Source organism: Cetorhinus maximus, chromosome 29 (genome assembly GCF_964194155.1).
Source record: "Cetorhinus maximus chromosome 29, sCetMax3.hap1.1, whole genome shotgun sequence".
In the NCBI taxonomy this organism is placed as follows: Eukaryota; Metazoa; Chordata; class Chondrichthyes; order Lamniformes; family Cetorhinidae; genus Cetorhinus; species Cetorhinus maximus.
In genome coordinates, this window is record NC_135907.1 from 5577395 (window position 1) to 5593393 (window position 15999).

The 15999-nt window shown below is 50.7% G+C and overlaps 1 protein-coding gene and 2 pseudogenes across 1 annotated transcript in view; all 3 read left to right on the forward strand.

Moving 5' to 3' along the window:
* The window catches only part of LOC144669595 (uncharacterized), a 57140-nt gene that overhangs the window by 11731 nt on the left and 29410 nt on the right, over positions 1–15999 (forward strand). The gene's annotated exons all lie outside the window — the stretch shown is intronic.
* Positions 8718–8897, forward strand: LOC144669684 (U2 spliceosomal RNA; annotated as a pseudogene).
* LOC144669698 (U2 spliceosomal RNA) lies at positions 14403–14581 on the forward strand (annotated as a pseudogene).

A 15999-nucleotide genomic window follows, 5' to 3' on the forward strand; every position in this document is an offset into this window, starting at 1 on the left:
CTGCTGCTGATACAGCAACAGTCAAAACTCACACCTCAAAGCTCACACACTTTACACAGCTACTCGGAAACGTCTACATCCACGTTCACACAATCCTTACGCTGCACAAGGAGCCCATTCCGCCCGTCGTGACTGCACCAGCTCTCCCAATGAACATTTCACTTCGTGCCATTCTCCTGCCTTCTCCACGTAACCCAGCACATGCTTTCTTTTCAAATAATCATCTCATTCCCTCTTCAATTGAACCTGCCTCCGCCACGCTATCAGGCGGTGCATTCCAGACCCTGACCACTCGCTGCTCCTATCACTTTTGCTTCTTCTGCTAGTTACTTTAAACCTGTGCCCGCTCCTTCTCGATCCTTTCATCGGTGCAAGCAGTTTCTCCCTATCTACTCTCTCCAGATACCTCATGATTTTCAATACCTCTATCAAGTCTCCTCTCAGACTTCTTTTCCCCAAGGAATACAGTCCCAACTTCTCCAATCTTACTTCATAACTCAACTTCCTCGCCCCTGGAACCAAACTCGTAAACCTCTTCTGCACTCTCTCCAATGCCTTCACTACCCTCCTAAAATGCAAGTCAAAATGCAATCCATCAGAGTCAGCATGGCTTTATGAAGACTAAATCGTGTTTGACTAAATCGCTAGAGTTCTTTGAAGATGTGACAAGCAAAGTGGATAATGGCGATCCTGTAGATGTAGTATGTCTGGACTTCCAGAAGGCATTTGATAAGGTGCCGCACAAAAGATTAATACACAAGATAAGATCACACGCAGCTAAGGGTAATATATTTGCTTGGATAGAGCTTTGGCTAACCAACAGAAAGCAGAGAGTCAGGATAAATGGGTCTTTTGTGGATGGCAAGCTGTAACTAGTGGGGTGCCACAGGGTTCGGTCCTTGGGCCCCAACTATTTACTTGGATTCAGGAGTAGAAGGTACCATAGCTAAATTTGCAGATGACACCAAAATAGGTGGGAAAGTAAGTTGCAGTGAAGAAATGAGAAATTTACAAATGGATATGGACAGGTTAGGTGAATGGGCCAAAATTTGGCAGATGGAGTTTAACGTGGATAAGTGAGGTTATCCAGTTCAGCTCCTACAGGCAATGGTCACGGTGGTGGTCCCACGGGCCATCGATCTGGTCGGGCGGAAACGACTCTCGTTCCTCCGGCCTGGGTATTCTGCTGCGGGGAGGCAACTTCACCGTCTCCGAGGTCAAGGAGGTGGTGGGCGGGCGACTCCTCGTAGCAGACGTAATGTACAAGAACGCTCCACTCCGGTTAATTAACGTGTATGGCCCGTCACAAGGAGCTGAGCGGCTGGAGGTTTTTCAGCAGCTCCCACTGCTGCTGGCGACCTCCAGGCCGGTCATTCTGGGCGGGGACTTCAACTGCATCATCGATGCGGCTGGACGATCCGGCAGGGCCGGAAGCAGATTGGACGCTACGTCCAGATCCCTGATGGAAACAGTTAAGGATGCCAAGCTGCACGACGTCTTCAGCAACCCTGCAGACGGAGCGCAGCGTAGATACACCTGGTCGCGGCCAGACGGGTCCATTCGTTCCAGGATAGACTTCCTCTTTGTGTCCCGTGCATTCACAGTCAGATCCACCGAGGTCAAGCCGGTGTTCTTCTCTGACCACTGCATCCTACTGGCGGACTGCCACTTGGAGAAGGACCTGAGGGTGGGCAGGGGGGCATGGAAGCTATTCGTGCAACTGCTGACCCCAGAGAACATTGAGGAGCTCAAGAGGGCTTATGAAGGTTGGAGAACCATGAAACCCCTCTTTGAGTCCCTGACACACTGGTGGGAAGCGATCAAGGGAAACACCAAGAGGTTTTTCATCCTCAAAAGCATCCAGAAAGCTAGAAAGGAAGAGAGGGAAATGTCCCGACTCCAGAAAAAGATGCAGAATCTGCTCCGGCTGCAGTCGGTGGGGGTCGATGTCAAGGAAGAACTCCAAGAGGTGAAGAGCCAGCAAGCCTCGCACTTTGCCTCCAAGAACATCTTCCGTTCCAGAGTCCGCTCCGTGGAGCAGGATGAGACGTGCTCACGTTTCTTCTTCCAAAAGGAACAGAGAGAGAGCTCTGTGTTCAGCAGCCTGAATGAAGAAGACAGATCAGTAAAGTCAGCGCAGTCCGACATTTTGAGGATCAGCAAATCCTTTTATGCCGGATTTTATGACGTGAAGCCGATGGACAGCACGGCCTCCCAGTCCTCCTTGTCCTCTATCACGGAGGTCTTAGGCGACAGTACACGGGAGAGGCTGGACAAACCGCGAACTCCTGACGAACTGACTTAGGCCCTTGAGTCCTTCGAGAAGAGTAAATCTCCCCAGAAGCGACGGCTTGCCGGCGGAGTTGTATTGGGCTCTGTGGGACTGGATGGGCCCAGACCTGCTAGGGGTGTACGAGAGTATGCTCCTGGCCGGCAGTATGTCAGAATCCATGAGGAAAGGCATCATCACCCTCATGTACAAGCACAAGGAAGAAAGGGAGGAAATTAGAAATTGGCGACCCATTTCACTGTTGAATGTGGACTATAAGATTCTGTCCAAGGTCATTGCCAATCGGGTCAAATCCGCTCTGGAATTGGTGATACACCCTGACCAGACCTGCACTGTGCCGGGCAGGAAGATCTCTGACAGCCTGGCGCTGCTCAGGGATACGATTGCCTATGTGCAGGACAGGGGTGTGGACACCTGCCTCATCAGCCTGGATTAGGAGAAAGCCTTTGACAGAATATCGCACACCTACATGGTGGATGTGCTCTCAAAATGGGGTTTGGGGAGGGAATTCGCAATTGGATCCAGTTGGATCCTACTCTACACTAACATCAGTAGCGCAGTCTCAATCAATGGGTGGGAATCAGATAGCTTTCCAATTAAATCTGGAGTCAGGCAGGGCTGTCCTCTCTCGCCTGTTCTTTGCTGAGTCCATCAGGAAGGATCCGGGCATTAGAGGAGTTACGATCCCAGGCAGTGGAGGCACTCAGATCAAAGCCTCCCTGTACATGGACGATGTCGCCGTCTTCTGTTCTGATCCGCTGTCGGTGTGCAGACTGATCCACATCTGCGACCAGTTCGAACTGGACTCGGGAGCCAAGGTAAATCGTGGGAAGAGCGAGGCCGTGTTCTTTGGGAACTGGGCTGACCGATCCTTTGTCCCCTTCACCGTCAGTGCTGACGGCCTGAAGGTGCTGGGGATATGGTTCAGAGGGACCGGGGTATGCGTTAGAAACTGGAAGGATCCAGTGTCTATGGTGAAAAGGAAACTGGGAATCTGGGAGCGACGCTTCCTCTCCGTTGCGGGTAAGAACCTGGTCATCAGGTGTGAGGCACTCTCGCTGTTGCTGTACATGGCGCAGGTCTGGCCCATTCCAGACTGCTGCGCGACGGCGATCACCCGAGCCATCTTCCGCTTTATCTGGAGGTCGAAAATGGATCGTGTCCGCAGGGACGCGCTGTATAAGCCTCTAGATAAAGGGGGAATAAACGTGCCCAACATCGCCCTCACACTGATGGCCACCTTTGTGTGCGGCTGTATCAAGCTGTGCGTAGACCCTCGGTACGCAAACACCAGGTGTCACTACGTGCTGAGGTTCTACCTGTCCCCGGTTTAGCGAAGGATGGGTGTGGCCACGCTGCCGCGGAACGCTCCAAGTAGTTGGACCGTGCCGTACCACCTGTCCCTGGTGGAAAACTTTATGCAGAAAAACACCTTTGACCCCAAGTCCATCAGGCAGTGGTCGGCACGTAACGTCCTATAGGCCCTGCGGGGAAAGGAGATGGTGGATCCTGTGCGATGTTTCCCCGAGCAGACTGTCAAAGTCGTTTGGCAGAATGCCTCGTCTCCAGAACTTTCCAACAAGCACCAAGACGTAGCTTGGCTGGTGGTGAGAAATGCCCTCCCCGTCAGATCCTTCCTGAAGTCTCACCCTCTCTGCATGTTGACCTCGAGGTGGCTGTCGTGGGGACGAGACCGTTGTTCACCTCTTTGTGGAATGTGCGTTTGCAAAGAAGGTCTGCAGAGAGTTGCCGTGGTTTTTGTCGCGGTTCATCCCAAGCAGTTCTGTGACACAGGTCTCTGTGCTCTACGTGTTGATCCCAGGGACAGGGACGCACATCGAGACAAGCAGGTGGAGGATCATCTACTCGGTGAAAGACGCTCTTTGGTCTGCCCGAAACTTGTTGGTCTTCCAGTGCAATGAGTTGTCCCCAGCAGAGTGTTGCAGACTGGCTGGCACATTCCAAGGCCGAGGACTACGTGCTGAGGGACGCACTAAAGCTTGGGGCAGCCGCCACAAATGCGCAGTGGGGAACGGTCGCTGTCTAAGACCTTTCAGCCATAGTGCACCGAGGGACTGGGAAAGGTATGGACCCCTCGGCCTGAAAGACTCACATTGAATGTATGCGGTGAATATTACATTTATCACAATTGTATTGAAGCACCTCAGAGTGCAACATGATCTATGTAGATAACTTGAATACTATTGCACTGTCTGACTGCCTGTAATGAGCATGTTGAAATGTCTGTAATGTTCATTGATCGTATTGAAGCGTCGCAGGGTGCGACATGATCTATTTGAAAAACTGGAATATGATTGCACTTTTTGCGATGGCCATTTTGAAATGTTTTGTAATGTTCTTTCAGATATTTTATGGATAAGGTATATTTTTCCACAAAAAAACGACAACAGTTACAAAGAAAACCAACAGCAGCAACAACAGCTCTTCTCCACAGTCTGAATTAGAATTTCAGAGTCAGAAAACAGAGCAAAAAAACACGCAGCGTCCTGAAATGACAAACCTGAAATGAAAGTGTACTTAGTGTATCAAGCCTTTAAACTGCATTGCTGAAAACTCCTTCCTGCCTGCTAGTGCAACAAGATGCTGCAAAGTATATTACACAGCGAATCAGGCCTTCAGTCGTCTTGACTTGTGCAGCTCCAGTGACTTCAGGCCTCCAAAAGCAGGCCAGTATTTGAAAGGGCTCCTCTTGACAAGTGTAAGACCCTGATCAAACTAAATATTTTAATTTTCTTAACCAGTGAGATTGAACGAACCGTGATGCATGTCCAAGACAAAATAGAATATAAAGCAATGTAAAGTAAATTAATAACAAATTGAGAAAGTAAATATGGAACACAAAATATTTTAAAACTAGGGCACAGGTTAAAAACATGATCCTAATTTCTGTTGAACTGAATGAGGCGAGTCATTACAGTGCGTGACCGATTTGTTTAAGTGTGCGGGCCCATTAAACTTTTTGCACAGCCGCGCAAATTTAAAGGGGCTTATGTGGCGGTGTGTCTGTGAGGAAACCTCTCCTCATATCTTGTATCCCACTGTGAAATCGTCTTCAGCTCCCAAATTGCACTCAGACAATGTGCTACATTTGCATATTGTGCAGGAGTCGGGGGAGGGGTCATGGGGCTGCCCCTTGTCTCTGTACTTGAAATGGCAGCCAGGCAGCAACTGTAGTGCTTCCTCAAATCCAACCTGAAGAAAAGGCAAGACATGTTGGGTGCTGAGAGGGAGAAGCATTGCCACTTTAGGTTCTACTTGGATTTTACTGAGGTAAAAGGTGATTGAAAAAGTCAAGCCTTTCTCCCCTAGCAGTTACCACTGAGGACAGAAATAATACCGAGCGCTGATCTATCACCGAGCACTGAGGCCGGCCAAGGGGAGGCATCTGAAAGCTGCAGAGAGAGCAAGAAGCCAGGATGGACGACTGAGAATACTGGCTGAGATAGACAGCAAAAACTGTGACACAAGCTCAGGTAAGCGTGGTGTTTTGCAGTTCAAGTTCATCACTTTGTGACAGTATAGGTATTTTTCACTTTCCTAGGATAAGGCTGTTCCCTTTCTAGAAGTTAGAAACAGCCGTGCAGATGTATTTTCTGCGCTCCTTTGCTTGCCTGCTGAATAGGACTGATGGGAGGGGAAAAGGTGATTAAAAGAGAGCCGACATCATTGCAGGCTGGCAGATGGTGTGCTGTGCTGTGCACGCAGGTGGTTTTGTTGTTTGGCTTGTGTGTGACTTCTGGTTGAAGCTGAAAGATTTCTAAAATTTTGAAGGAAATAATCTTCGAGAAGGGGAGAAACATTTTCAACATTTTAACAGGATCTAAGGCTGTTCGCTGTGTCGTACCTGTACTTATCCTTGCTGCCACCTGCCTTCTCACTGCTGATCATCATCTTGTGTTATTATAATGATATAATGCATTGGACTTATTTACTGTGACTTCATAACATGACACATTTCCCTTCTGGTGATGTCATGCTGACATCCCGTAAAGGAAATAGACCAACAGTCAGCCCAAAAGAAGGCCCAATGCCAAGCAAAGGAAGCCCATAAACGAGGATGCTAGACAGCTCGTACAAAAGAAAGCAGGGCATCAGGAAACAACTCAACAGCAACTGACGTAGTACTCTCCAGGTTCAGTGCAGGAGAAGCACTGGAATCAGTAAAAAGTAATGCCCCTACATGTCTGAACATACAACTTAGGAGCAGGAGTAGGCCACTGGGCCCCAAGAGCCTGCTCCACTACTCAGAAGATCATGGCTGATCCGATTGTAACCTCAACCCCACATTCCTGCCTACCAGCGATAACCTTCCAACCCCGCCTTGTTAATCTATCCAGCTCTGTCTTGAAAATATTCAAAGACTCTGTTTCCACCACCTTTCGAGGAAGAGAGTTCCAAGGACTCTCTACACTCTGGGAGAAACGCTGCTGACTTTGCCTTCCCTGTAGATGTGGAAGGACTTTAGCTGCATACCTGGTCAGCTGGCAAGCTCCACAGACCGATCGGCGCAGGCTTGGAGGGCCGAAGTGCTGTACTTTTTTTTCTTCTTTGTTCTTTGACTGCTCAAGCTGAAAGCAAAGACAAAAATACAGCAGGCCTCGATCGAAGAACTCCTCTGCGCTGTGAGCTAGTTGCTCACACGGAAACTCAGCTACAAAGACTCATGGATTGTCTCTCATGCCTGTCACGTGTTCTCCCTTGTGACTGAGTGTTTCTCGAAATTTTCCATTACCTGCCAGTTACACGACACATCTAGCGCAACCGTAGACAGCGACCTTTCTCCATTACGCCTTTGCCCCAAACTTTAGTGCGTCCCTCAGCACGTAGTCCTGGACCTTGGAATGTGCCAACTCTTTGCAATGGAAGACCAACAAGTTTCGGACAGCCAAAGAGTGTCTTTCACCGAGTGGATCCTCCGGCGGTAGTTGATGTTTGTCTCGGCGTGTGTCCCTGGGAACAGCCCCTGGAGCACAGAGTCCATACCTGTGTCACGGAACTGCTCGGGATGCACCTCGACAAGAACCACGGCCACTCTCTTCAGAGTTCTGGTGATGAGGCATTCTGCCAAATGACCCTGACGGTCTGTTCGGCGAACCGTCCGCCGGAATCCACCATCTCCTTTTCCCGCAGGGCCTCTAGGGTGATACGTGCTAACCACTGCCTGATGGACTTGCGGACAAAGGTGTTTCTCTGCATAAGTTTTTCCACACGGGGCAGGTGATACGGCACTTGGAGCGTTCCGCGGCAGGGTGGCCAGACCCATCCTTCGCAACACCAGGGACAGGTAGAACCTCAGCACGTAGTGACGCTTGGTGTTTGGGTCTACACACAGCTTGATACTGCCATACACAAAGGTGGCCATCAGGATGAGGGTGATGTTGGGCATGTTTTTTCCCCCTTCATCCAGAGTTTTTTTACATCATGTCCCTGCAAACAGGATCCACTTTTGACCTCCAGATAAAGCGGAAGATGGCTGGCGTGATCGCCACAGCGCAGGAGTGAGGAATGGGCCAGACCTGCGCCACGTACAGCAACACCTGTCCCTGGTGGAAAAATTTATGCAGAAAAACACCTTTGACCACAAGTCCATCAGGCAGTGGTCAGCACGTAACGTCCTAGAGGCCCTGAGGGAAAAGGAGAGGGTGGACCCTGTGGGATGGTTCCCCGAGCAGACTGTCAAAGTCATTTGGCAGAATGCCTCATCGCCAGAACTTTCCAACAAGCACCAAGACGTAGCTTGGCTGGTGGTGAGAAAGGCCCTCCCTGTCAGATCCTTCCTACACGCCAGGAGGCTCACCCCCTCTGCACGATGCCCTCGAGGTGGCTGTGGTGGGGAAGAGACCGTTGTTCACCTCCTTGTGGATTGTGCCTTTGCAAAGAAAGTCTGGAGAGAGATGCAGTGGTTGCTGTCGAGGTTCATCCCGAGCAGTTCTGTGACACAGGACTCTGTGCTCTACGGGCTGTTCCCAGGGACACACACCGAGACAAACATCGACTGCAGCTGGAGGATCATCAACTCGGTGAAAGAGGCGCTTTGGTCTGCCCGAAACTTGTTGGTCTTCCAGCACAAAGAGTTGTCCCCGACCGATTGTTGCGGACTGGCACAATCCAAAGTCCAGGACTACGTGCTGAGGGACGCACTAAAGCTTGGGGCAGCTGCCGCCAAGGCGCAATGGGGAAGGGTCGCTGTCTAAGACCTTTCTACCACAGCGCACCGAGAGACTGGGAACTGTTTAGAGCCCCTCGGGCTGTACAGATCAAAATGAAAGGCTGTAAATGATTGTAATATTGTTTGTACTGATGCACCTGGTGATACATTTTGTAAAAGTTTAACCTGGATTGTACCCTTGTAATGTTGTTTTTGAAATGGTTTTGAATGTGATTGAAGATTTTTTATGAATAAAGTATATTTTTACAAAAAGAAAAAAAAAAATCTGTTCTTATCAGTTTAATATCTGATACGTCCCTTATCTGGGGACCATATATTAAATTGATTTTTGGAGCAGGGAGATGGAATAGGGGCTTGCTCCGCCCACTCCACGCATCGACCCGGTATTGCAGTATCTCTGGGAATGGTGCACCACCCCTTTCCAGGGGATTTTCAATGCTAAAAATAGATTTCTTACAAACATCTGCTTTCTTTACTTTTCAACATGCACATCTTTCAAAACACAACTTTCTTTCTTTCTCATCGCTTCTCGGCCTTTTGGCTAAGATCAAGTGTAGTGTTGCAGGGGCGACACCATGGTCCTGCCAAGGCAAGGTCGGTATGGAAGGGCGATAACCAATCGCAATCCGAATCCATACCGTGGGTTACCTATCACCGTCCGAGTCACGGTGAACCACAGTGACGAAGGAGGATCACCTATGGATCGGGGCTTCTTCACCAGGAGGATCCTGTTGAAGGCGTGCGGCTTCCAAGCTACGGAGATCTTCACCCTGCACGACTCCCGCAAAGGTGGTTATTTCGACGTGACTTTCAAGCGAGTGGCAGACTGCGTCCGGCTCCTGAGGGTGTTCGAGGAGAAGAGAGACCTGCCGGAGATGAAGATCCTGACGGCGGAGCCGCACTTTTCTCTGCCGTTGCAACGGGAACGTGAGGTGATGGTGCATGTGTACAACCCCTTCGTCCCTGTCGCCGACGTGGTCACCTTCCTCACCAGGTACTTCGATAAGGTGGGGAGCGGCACCGAGATTCGAGACGACTTGGGGATCTGGACAGGCAAACGCCTGTTTAAGGTCACGCTAAAGACCGATGGTAAGGGAGCCATTTTCCACCCTCCCTCCAGTTTCGCCATCGGGGGAAACCGTGGCTACCTGGTCTACGCTGGGCAACCCAAGCATTGTCGCTCATGCGGCAAGGCTGGTCATGTGGCGGCCAACTGCAGCGCCTCCCTCTGCAAGATCTGCAAACAGGAAGGGCACCAGACAAAAGACTGCAAACAGGCCAAGTGCTGCAACCTGTGTGGCGAGGCAAGTCACCTCTACAGGACCTGCCCCAAACGCTGCCGTACTTACGCACAGGCAGCCAAAGCCGACCAGGGGGAAGCAGAAGAAATGTTCCGTGTCACTCCAACCACCAAGGCCCCCAGGGAGCTCAACGGGACAAAGGAGGACACAGAGAGAGACAAGGTGGAGAAAGAGATTGAGGCAACAGAGAGCCAATCAACAGCACTACCCCCTGAACCTTCCAGTCCTCAGGACAGCGAATCAATGGAGGAGGAGGCAGCAGTGGAAAAGCAGCAGGGGGAGTGGCGGACGGTGAAGAACAAGAAAAGTAAGAGGGAGCGAAGAAGAAGCAAAGGCGTTTCCCAGAGAAGCGGCAAGAGGCGTCTCCCATCCGACACGGATGACAAGGGCAGCAGCTCTTCGGATGATGAAGTGCCAGAGCGGCACCGACAGAAGAGGCGGCAAAGCTCTAGGGCGTTGGAGGACGAGACACCCGAGCTCCAGAAAATTGGAGACAACAAGGAGCCCAGCGCACCCCAACTTAGCCTGCAACCTGAGGAGGCCAGTGCACCACAGCCCCTGGAATCTGGGAGCAGTGAGGCAATCATCGCACCCCAGCTCCAGGAAGCCGGGAACAGCAACCCCCCAGAGGGGGTGAGTTTTGGAGAAGCTTCTCCAGCAAAGGTCACCTCAAAACCCGCTCACTACGTGAACCTCCAGATGCCACTGGAGCAGAACACGGCCAAGGAGATCTACCTCAGCCCATCCAAAGTGAAGGAATTTGAGCTCACTACGGGTATGAAGGAGCAGACTAAAGGTCTGGGACTCTCAGAGACAGTGGGTTTGGTAGGAGAATAAATGCTTTAAAATGGGTTTAAAGATTGTATCCATAAATGTGCGTAGCATTAAATCTACTACGCGATGTGTTGCGACCTTGGACTACCTAGCCAAGGTCAAAGCTGACCTGTTGTTTCTGCAGGAGTGTGCGATACCGCACCTCAGCTCCTACAGGCAATGGTCACGATGGTGGTCCCACGGGCCATCGATCTGGTCGGGCGGAAACGACTCTCGTTCCTCCGGCCTGGGTATTCTGCTGCGGGGAGGCAACTTCACCGTCTCCGAGGTCAAGGAGGTGGTGGGCGGGCGACTCCTGGTAGCAGACGTAATGTACAAGAACGCTCCACTCCGGTTAATTAACGTGTATGGGCCGGCACAAGGGGCTGAGCGGCTGGAGGTTTTTCAGCAGCTCCCACTGCTGCTGGCGACCTCCAGGCCGGTCATTCTGGGCGGGGACTTCAACTGCATCATCGATGCGGCTGGACGATCCGGCAGGGCCGGAAGCAGATTGGACGCTACGTCCAGATCCCTGATGGAAACAGTTAAGGATGCCAAGCTGCACGACGTCTTCAGCAACCCTGCAGACGGAGCGCAGCGTAGATACACCTGGTCGCGGCCAGACGGGTCCATTCGTTCCAGGATAGACTTCCTGTTTGTGTCCCGTGCATTCACAGTCAGATCCACCGAGGTCAAGCCGGTGTTCTTCTCTGACCACTGCCTCCTACTGGCGGACTGCCACTTGGAGGAAGACCTGAGGGTGGGCAGGGGGGCATGGAAGCTAAATGTGCAACTGCTGACCCCAGAGAACATTGAGGAGCTCAAGAGGGATTACAAAGGTTGGAGAACCGTGAAACCCCTCTTTGAGTCCCTGACACACTGGTGGGAAGTGATCAAGGGAAGCATCAAGAGGTTTTTCATCCGCAAAGGCACCCAGAAAGCTAGAAAGGAACAGAGGGAAATGTCCCGACTCCAGGAAAAGATGCAGAATCTGCTCCGGCTGCGGTCGATGGGGGTCGATGTCAAGGAGGAGCTCCAAGAGGTGAAGGGCCAGCAAGCCTCGCACTTTGCCTCGGAGGCCTCCAAGATCATCTTCCGTTCCAGAGTCCGCTCCGTGGAGCAGGATGAGACGTGCTCACGTTTCTTCTTCCAAAAGGTACACAGAGAGCGCTCTGTGATCAGCAGCCTGAAGGAAGAAGACGGCTCAGTAAAGTCATCACGGTCCGACATTCTGAGGATCAGCAAATCCTTTTATGCCGGACTGTATGACGTGAAGCCCACGGACAGCACGGCCTCCCAGTCCTTCCTGTCCTCTATCACGGAGGTCTTAGACCACAGTACGCGGGAGAGCCTAGACAAACCGCTAACCCCTGACGAACTGACTAAGGCCCTCGAGTCCTTCGAAAAGAGTAAAACCCCCGGAAGCGACGGCCTGCCGGCGGAGTTGTATTCGGCTCTGTGGGACTTGATCGGCCCAGACCTGCTAGAAGTGTACGAGAGTATGCTCCTGGCCGGCAGCATGTCAGAATCCATGAGGAAAGGCATCATCACCCTCATCTACAAGCACAAGGGGGAAAGGGAGGAAATTAGAAATTGGCGACCCATTTCACTGTTGAATGTGGACTATAAGATTCTGTCCAAGGTCATCGCCAACCGGGTCAAATCCGCTCTGGAATTGGTGATTCACCCTGACCAGACCTGCTCTGTGCCAGGCAGGAAGATCTCTGACAGCCTGGCGCTGCTCAGGGATACGATTGCCTATGTACAGGACAGGGGTGTGGATACCTGCCTCATCAGCTTGGATCAGGAGAAGGCCTTTGACAGAATATCGCACACCTACATGGGGGATGTGCTCTCCAAAATGGGCTTTGGGGAGGGAATTCGAAATTGGATCCAACTGCTCTACACTAACATCAGTAGCGCAGTCTCAATCAATGGGTGGGAAAGAGATAGCTTTCCGATCAAATCTGGAGTCAGGCAGGGCTGTCCTCTCTCGCCTGTCCTTTTCGTGTGCTGCATAGAACCCTTTGCCGAGTCCATCAGGAAGGATCCGGGCATAAGAGGAGTGACGATCCCAGGCAGTGGAGGCACTCAGGTAAAAGCCTCCCTGTACATGGACGACGTCGCCGTTTTCTGCTCGGATCCGCTGTCGGTGCGCAGACTGATGCACGTCTGCGACCAGTTCGAACTGGCCTCGGGAGCCAAGGTAAATCGTGGGAAGAGCGAGGCCATGTTCTTTGGGAACTGGGCTGACCGATCCTTTGTCCCCTTCACTGTCAGGGCTGACGGCCTGAAGGTGCTGGGGATATGGTTCGGAGGGACCGGGGCATGCGTTAGAAACTGGAAGGAGCGAGTTGCTATGGTGAAAAGGAAACTGGGCATGTGGGAGCGACGCTCCCTCTCCATTGCGGGTAAGAACCTGGTCATCAGGTGTGAGGTACTCTCGCTGTTGCTGTACGTGGCGCAGGTCTGGCCCATTCCACACTCCTGCGCGATGGCGATCACTCGAGCCATCTTCCGCTTTATCTGGAGGTCGAAAATGGATCGTGTCTGCAGGGACGCGATGTACAAGCCTCTAGATAAAGGGGGAAAAAACGTGCCCAACATCGCCCTCATACTGATGGCCACCTTTGTGTGTGGCTGCATCAAGCGGTGCGTAGACCCTCAGTACGCAAACACCAAGTGTCACTACGTGCTGAGGTTCTACCTGTCCCCGGTGTTGCAAAGGATGGGTCTGGCCACGCTGCCGCGGAACGCTCCAAGTAGTTGGACCGTGCCGTACCACCTGTCCCTGGTGGAAAAATTTATGCAGAAAAACACCTTTGACCACAAGTCCATCAGGCAGTGGTCAGCACGTAACGTCCTAGAGGCCCTGAGGGATAAGGAGAGGGTGGACCCTGTGGGATGGTTCCCCGAGCAGACTGTCAAAGTCATTTGGCAGAATGCCTCATCGCCAGAACTTTCCAACAAGCACCAAGACGTAGCTTGGCTGGTGGTGAGAAAGGCCCTCCCCGTCAGATCCTTCCTACACGCCAGGAGTCTCACCCCCTCTGCACGATGCCCTCGAGGTGGCTGTGGTGGGGAAGAGACCGTTGTTCACCTCCTTGTGGATTGTGCCTTTGCAAAGAAAGTCTGGAGAGAGATGCAGTGGTTGCTGTCGAGGTTCATCCCGAGCAGTTCTGTGACACAGGACTCTGTGCTCTACGGGCTGTTCCCAGGGACACACACCGAGACAAACATCGACTGCAGCTGGAGGATCATCAACTCGGTGAAAGACGCGCTTTGGTCTGCCCGAAACTTGTTGGTCTTCCAGCACAAAGAGTTGTCCCCAACCGATTGTTGCGGACTGGCACAATCCAAAGTCCAGGACTACGTGCTGAGGGACGCACTAAAGCTTGGGGCAGCTGCCGCAAAGGCGCAATGGGGAAGGGTCGCTGTCTAAGACCTTTCTACCACAGCGCACCGAGAGACTGGGAACTGTTTAGAGCCCCTCGGGCTGTACAGATCAAAATGAAAGGCTGTAAATGATTGTAATATTGTTTGTACTGATGCACCTGGTGATACATTTTGTAAAAGTTTAACCTGGATTGTACCCTTGTAATGTTGTTTTTGAAATGGTTTGGAATGTGATTGAAGATATTTTATGAATAAAGTATATTTTTACAAAAAAAAAAAAAAAATCTGTTCTTATTGTTTGTACTGATGCACCTGGTGATACATTTTGTAAAAGTTTAACCTGGATTGTACCCTTGTAATGTTGTTTTTGAAATGGTTTGGAATGTGATTGAAGATATTTTATGAATAAAGTATATTTTTACAAAAAAAAAAAAAAAATCTGTTCTTATCAGTTTAATATCTGATACGTCCCTTATCTGGGGACCATATATTAAATTGATTTTTGGAGCAGGGAGATGGAATAGGGGCTTGCTCCGTCCACTCCACGCATCGACCCGGTATTGCAGTATCTCTGGGAATGGTGCACCACCCCTTTCCAGGGGATTTTCAATGCTAAAAATAGTTTTCTTACAAACATCTGCTTTCTTTACTTTTCAACATGCACATCTTTCAAAACACAACTTTCTTTCTTTCTCACTCACCCGCACCATCTACACACAAAAAACACGCACGCTCACCCAACGCTCACAGACACCACTCTCATCTCACAAACACTCTACCTCACTCATACAAAAACATCTTTCACTTGCAAATACACCTCTCAAACACTCTCTCAGCTGCACCTTTCGCCTCACAACACTTTCAACCAGCTCTCTGCTGCCGCTCCCGCCCGCTGCTGCTGCTGCTGCTGATACAGCAACAGTCAAAACTCACACCTCAAAGCTCACACACTTTACACAGCTACTCGGAAACGTCTACATCCACGTTCACACAATCCTTACGCTGCACAAGGAGCCCATTCCGCCCGTCGTGACTGCACCAGCTCTCCCAATGAACATTTCACTTCGTGCCATTCTCCTGCCTTCTCCACGTAACCCAGCACATGCTTTCTTTTCAAATAATCATCTCATTCCCTCTTCAATTGAACCTGCCTCCGCCACGCTATCAGGCGGTGCATTCCAGACCCTGACCACTCGCTGCTCCTATCACTTTTGCTTCTTCTGCTAGTTACTTTAAACCTGTGCCCGCTCCTTCTCGATCCTTTCATCGGTGCAAGCAGTTTCTCCCTATCTACTCTCTCCAGATACCTCATGATTTTCAATACCTCTATCAAGTCTCCTCTCAGACTTCTTTTCCCCAAGGAATACAGTCCCAACTTCTCCAATCTTACTTCATAACTCAACTTCCTCGCCCCTGGAACCAAACTCGTAAACCTCTTCTGCACTCTCTCCAATGCCTTCACTACCCTCCTAAAATGCAAGTCAAAATGCAATCCATCAGAGTCAGCATGGCTTTATGAAGACTAAATCGTGTTTGACTAAATCGCTAGAGTTCTTTGAAGATGTGACAAGCAAAGTGGATAATGGCGATCCTGTAGATGTAGTATGTCTGGACTTCCAGAAGGCATTTGATAAGGTGCCGCACAAAAGATTAATACACAAGATAAGATCACACGCAGCTAAGGGTAATATATTTGCTTGGATAGAGCTTTGGCTAACCAACAGAAAGCAGAGAGTCAGGATAAATGGGTCTTTTGTGGATGGCAAGCTGTAACTAGTGGGGTGCCACAGGGTTCGGTCCTTGGGCCCCAACTATTTACTTGGATTCAGGAGTAGAAGGTACCATAGCTAAATTTGCAGATGACACCAAAATAGGTGGGAAAGTAAGTTGCAGTGAAGAAATGAGAAATTTACAAATGGATATGGACAGGTTAGGTGAATGGGCCAAAATTTGGCAGATGGAGTTTAACGTGGATAAGTGAGGTTATCCAGTTCAGCTCCTACAGGCAA